This window comes from Xenopus laevis, chromosome 1S, assembly GCF_017654675.1.
Source record: "Xenopus laevis strain J_2021 chromosome 1S, Xenopus_laevis_v10.1, whole genome shotgun sequence".
Taxonomy (NCBI): Eukaryota; Metazoa; Chordata; class Amphibia; order Anura; family Pipidae; genus Xenopus; species Xenopus laevis.
In genome coordinates, this window is record NC_054372.1 from 163,596,628 (window position 1) to 163,602,946 (window position 6,319).

The following is a 6,319-nucleotide window of genomic DNA, read 5'->3' on the forward strand; positions in this document are numbered from 1 at the left end:
ACACCCCAAATATAAAATCCTGGGTCCACTGAACAGTTTGATGCCCAATATGAATAGATGTACCCAAGCACGTGGCATAGGAGGCCCCAAAAGGAAGACCCCCCGTTTGTTCTGTAATTTCAGATACTGCAAAATCAACACATTTACATCGTTTTGGGGGGCGGCAAAGGTAGAAAACAGTACGTTCACCCCAGAAAACCATATATTTTCGGAAAGTACACATTCCCCTGAATCTAAATTGGGTATGCATGTCTTTCTACGCCAAAGTACCAAGCCGCAAATCATTCCTAAATTTGGTGATTTTGGGGACATTTCCAAAAATGACTTCAAAATTTCGACCCTGCAGCATCGTATTACCCACATACTTTTAGGTATCAAGACAAATCACCCCAAATATGAAAGCCTGGGGTCCTCTGAACAGTTTGATGCCCAATATGTATAGGTGTACCCAAGCACGTGGCGTATAGGGGCCCCAAAACGAAGACCCCCATATGGTCTGTCATTTCAGGTACTGCAAAATCAACACATTTACATTGTTTTGAGGGGGCAAATGTAGAAAAAAGTAAGTTCACCCCAGAAAACCATATATTTTCGGAAAGTACACATTCCCACGGATCGAAATTGGGTATGCATGTCTTTGTACTCCAAAGTACCAAGCCGCAAACCATTCCTAAATTTGGTGATTTTGGGGACATTTCCAAAAATGACTTCAAAATTTCGACCCTGCAGCATCGTATTACCCACATACTTTTAGGTATCAAGACAAATCACCCCAAATATGAAAGCCTGGGGTCCTCTGAACAGTTTGATGCCCAATATGTATAGGTGTACCCAAGCATGTGGCATATAGGGGCCCTAAAAGGAAGACCCCCATATAGTCTGACATTTCAGGTACTGCAAAATCAACACATTTACATTGTTTTGGGGGGGCAAAAGTAGAAAACAGTAAGTTCACCCCAGAAAACCATATATTTTCGGAAAGTACACATTCCCACGAATTCAAATTGGGTATGCATGTCTTTCTACGCCAAAGTACCAAGCCGCAAATCATTCCTAAATTTGGTGATTTTGGTGACATTTCCAAAAATCACCTCAAAATATCTACCCTGCAGCATCGTATTACCCACATACTTTTAGGTATCAAGAGAAATCACCCCAAATATGAAAGCCTAGGGTCCTCTGAACAGTTTGATGCCCAATATGTATAGGTGTACCCAAGCACGTGGCATACAGGGGCCCCAAAAGGAAGACCCCCATATAGTCTGTCATTTCAGGTACTGCAAAATCAACACATTTACATCGTTAGGGGGGGGGCAAAAGTAGAAAACAGTAAGTTCACCCCAGAAAACCATATATTTTCGGAAAGTACACATTCCAACGAATCCAAATTGGGTATGCATGTCTTTCTACGCCAAAGTACCAAGCCGCAAACCATTCCTAAATTTGGTGCTTTAGGTGACATTTCCAAAAATCACCTCAAAATATCTACCCTGCAGCATCGTATTACCCACATACTTTTAGGTATCAAGACAAATCACCCCAAATATGAAAGCCTAGGGTCCTCTGAACAGTTTGATGCCCGATATGTATAGGTGTACCCAAGCACGTGGCATACAGGGGCCCCAAAAGGAAGACCCCCATATAGTCTGTCATTTCAGGTACTGCAAAATCAACACATTTACATCGATTTGGGGGGGGCAAAAGTAGAAAACAGTAAGTTCACCCCAGAAAACCATATATTTTCGGAAAGTACACATTCCAACGAATCCAAATTGGGTATGCATGTCTTTCTACGCCAAAGTACCAAGCCGCAAATCATTCCTAAATTTGGTGATTTAGGTGACATTTCCAAAAATCACCTCAAAATATCTACCCTGCAGCATCTTATTACACACATACTTTTAGGTATCAAGACAAATCACCCCAAATATGAAAGCCTAGGGTCCTCTGAACAGTTTGATGCCCAATATGTATAGGTGCACCCAAGCATGTGGCATATAGGGGCCCTAAAATGAAGACCCCCATATAGTCTGTCATTTCAGGTACTGCAAAATCAACACATTTACATCGATTTGGGGGGGGCAAAAGTAGAAAACAGTAAGTTCACCCCAGAAAACCATATATTTTCGGAAAGTACACATTCCAACGAATCCAAATTGGGTATGCATGTCTTTCTACGCCAAAGTACCAAGCCGCAAATCATTCCTAAATTTGGTGATTTAGGTGACATTTCCAAAAATCACCTCAAAATATCTACCCTGCAGCATCGTATTACACACATACTTTTAGGTATCAAGACAAATCACCCCAAATATGAAAGCCTAGGGTCCTCTGAACAGTTTGATGCCCAATATGTATAGGTGTACCCAAGCATGTGGCATATAGGGGCCCTAAAATGAAGACCCCCATATAGTCTGTCATTTCAGGTACTGCAAAATCAACACATTTACATCGATTTGGGGGGGGCAAAAGTAGAAAACAGTAAGTTCACCCCAGAAAACCATATATTTTCGGAAAGTACACATTCCAACGAATCCAAATTGGGTATGCATGTCTTTCTACGCCAAAGTACCAAGCCGCAAATCATTCCTAAATTTGGTGATTTAGGTGACATTTCCAAAAATCACCTCAAAATATCTACTCTGCAGCATCGTATTACCCACATACTTTTAGGTATCAAGAGAAATCATCCCAAATATGAAAGCCTAGGGTCCTCTGAACAGTTTGATGCCCAATATGTATAGGTGTACCCAAGCACGTGGCATATAGGGGCCCTAAAAGGAAGACCCCCCCTTGTATGTTCTGTCATTTCAGGTACTGCAAAATCAACACATTTACATCGTTTTGGGGGGGGCAAAGGTAGCAAAAAGTAAGTTCACCCCAGAAAACCATATATTTTCGGAAAGTACACATTCCCACGAATCTAAATTGGGTATGCATGTCTTTCTACTACAAAGTACCAAGCCGCAAACCATTCCTAAATTTGGTGATTTTGGGGACATTTCCAAAAATGACTTCAAAATTTCGACCCTGCAGCATCGTATTACCCACATACTTTTAGGTATCAAGACAAATCACCCCAAATATGAAAGCCTGGGGTCCTCTGAACAGTTTGATGCCCAATATGTATAGGTGTACCCAAGCACGTGGCGTATAGGGGCCCCAAAACGAAGACCCCCATATGGTCTGTCATTTCAGGTACTGCAAAATCAACACATTTACATTGTTTTGAGGGGGGCAAATGTAGAAAAAAGTAAGTTCACCCCAGAAAACCATATATTTTCGGAAAGTACACATTCCCACGGATCTAAATTGGGTATGCATGTCTTTGTACTCCAAAGTACCAAGCCGCAAACCATTCCTAAATTTGGTGATTTTGGGGACATTTCCAAAAATGACTTCAAAATTTCGACCCTGCAGCATCGTATTACCCACATACTTTTAGGTATCAAGACAAATCACCCCAAATATGAAAGCCTGGGGTCCTCTGAACAGTTTGATGCCCAATATGTATAGGTGTACCCAAGCACGTGGCGTATAGGGGCCCCAAAACGAAGACCCCCATATGGTCTGTCATTTCAGGTACTGCAAAATCAACACATTTACATTGTTTTGAGGGGGGAAAATGTAGAAAAAAGTAAGTTCACCCCAGAAAACCATATATTTTCGGAAAGTACACATTCCCACGGATCTAAATTGGGTATGCATGTCTTTGTACTCCAAAGTACCAAGCCGCAAACCATTCCTAAATTTGGTGATTTTGGGGACATTTCCAAAAATGACTTCAAAATTTCGACCCTGCAGCATTGTATTACCCACATACTTTTAGGTATCAAGACAAATCACCCCAAATATGAAAGCCTGGGGTCCTCTGAACAGTTTGATGCCCAATATGTATAGGTGTACCCAAGCACGTGGCGTATAGGGGCCCCAAAACAAAGACCCCCATATGGTCTGTCATTTCAGGTACTGCAAAATCAACACATTTACATTGTTTTGGGGGGGGCAAAGGTAGAAAAAAGTGCGTTCACCCCATAAAACCATATATTTTTGGAAAGTACACATTCCTGCGAATCCAAATTGGGTATGCATGTCTTTGTACTCCAAAGTACCAAGTCGCAAGCCTTTCCTAAATTTGGCGATAAAAGCAACTGTTTTTACATTTCTGAAAATCGCCTAAAAATATTGCAATTGGCCGCATTTATCTCACCCAATTTCTTACATACAATTGTAAAACACCATAAATATTGATGCCAAGGGTCTACTGAACAGTTTGATGCCCAATATGCATAGATATACCAAGGCAGCTGGCATGTGCGGACCCCAAATAAAAATAGTGAATATGAGTTTTCTCCGCTGCCCATTCGCCTTCTGTGAACATAGACCCTTGACTTCATATTATTTGCCTCAAGACCCTCCTAACAGCAATGACCCCCCAAAACCATACATTTTTGGAAAGTACACATTCTGCCGATTCCAACAAAGATAACGACGTCTTTCTACACGAAACTACCAAACTGCAAAGCTTTTCTAAACATATAGGTTTTTACAACATTTCTGAAAATCGCCTAAAAATGTTGCAGTTTGCCGCATTTATCGGACACAATGTTTTACGTACAAAGAAAAATCTCTCTAAATATGGACGTCAGAGGTCTAATAAATAGTTTGATGCCCAATATGTATAGATTTACCAAAGTATGTGTTGTGTATGGACCCCAAATGAAAAACGTAACTATGAATTTTCACGCTAGCCAACTAAGCTGCAGAAAAGAGAACCCTAACTGTACGTTATGTGCCGTAAGACCCCCAAACTGTAAAAAGACCCCCAGAAACCCATATATTTTTGGAAAGCACATATTTTGGCGGATCAAACTAAGTAAAATCTATCTTTCTATACCAAAGCACCAAACAGCAAAACGATACTAAAGATACATAGGGAACAATAATGCAGGGATAAAATTGCAATAAAACCACAAAAATAGCGTAAATCAATGAAATAACAAAATAATTGTTCTGACAGCGTAATTAGTGGCCGAAATCGATTATCCAATAGTCACGCTGCCAAAATAACACGTTTTTAGGCAAAAAAAACAAAAGATAACAGTATAATGAATTCGTAAAAAAAAAAAAAAACACCTGTTTGTGTATACATATTTGTGCACTAATAAAAGTTATCTGAGTGTGCAAATACATGTAAATAAGTGTAAATAAGTGTAAATAACTGTACAAAAGGGACCAAGTGTGCTAAAATTAAAAAAAAAAAATTTAAAAAAATTCCAATCTTTACTAAAATGCATAAATGTACTGTAAGTATGTGTAGGTGCAGGTAAGTGTGTAAAAAAACGTGCACTTACCGTTTTTGGAGCAGGAGAATCGCTGTCTTCTTTGGAGGAGTCCTGGCAGCGTGTCTGCAGAGTTGCTGCGCAGCAGGAAGTGCGTGGGCGGCTCTGCAGGCAGGAAGAAGGTGAGTGTAGTAGCAGACGCTCCATGCGATGCGTCTGCTACTTTGAAGTCGGATCTGCGACAATCGAGTCGCAGATCCGACTTGACAGCCCCCCAGCCTCGTTGCCTAGGGGGCTGTCTTCTCTCCCCACTCTCTGCGGAGGCGGCAAAAGCCGCCGAAGCAGAGAGAGCGCTCAGCTGCTAAAGAACGTACAATGTACGTTCTTGGCAGCCTGAGCATTTGCCTGCCAGCACGTACGCCGTACGTGCTTGGCAGGCAAAGGGTTAATAACACTGGCATCAAGTATGATAGATATTTACCAGCCAGGTGGCAAACCTAGTGACCAGTGACTAATCACATTGTGTAATTACTTCTTTATTTTATACTAAAAACAAGACAAAGCAGTAAAACCCCACACTACCTTACTGAAATGAATTGAGATCTAATTATATAATATAATTATATTATAATTAGATCTCAATTAATTTCAGTAAGGTAGTGTGAGGTTTTACTGCTTTTTCTTGTTTTTAGTATCCTTATTCTGGTTTATATACCTTTACACAGCCTGACATTGGGTAATACAAGTGAGTGAACATTAATTACAAATTAACTATATTATTTTTTGTGATACTTCTTTATTTTAGTTCAGTGATTTTATTGCATTACCAGTCCTGCGCTGTTGATTACTGTTTGTAAATGTTCACTAAAAATCATATACGTCTCTTAAAAAAAAAAAAAAAGAAAAAAAAAAAAGAAAGAAATAGTGATGTGACAGGGCCCCACTGAACTGTACTTTGATGTGAGCAGGTCTGAACTGAGAGTCGAAATAGACCCTGCCATTTCAAGTACATAGAGGCCCAAACAGCCTTCAACCAG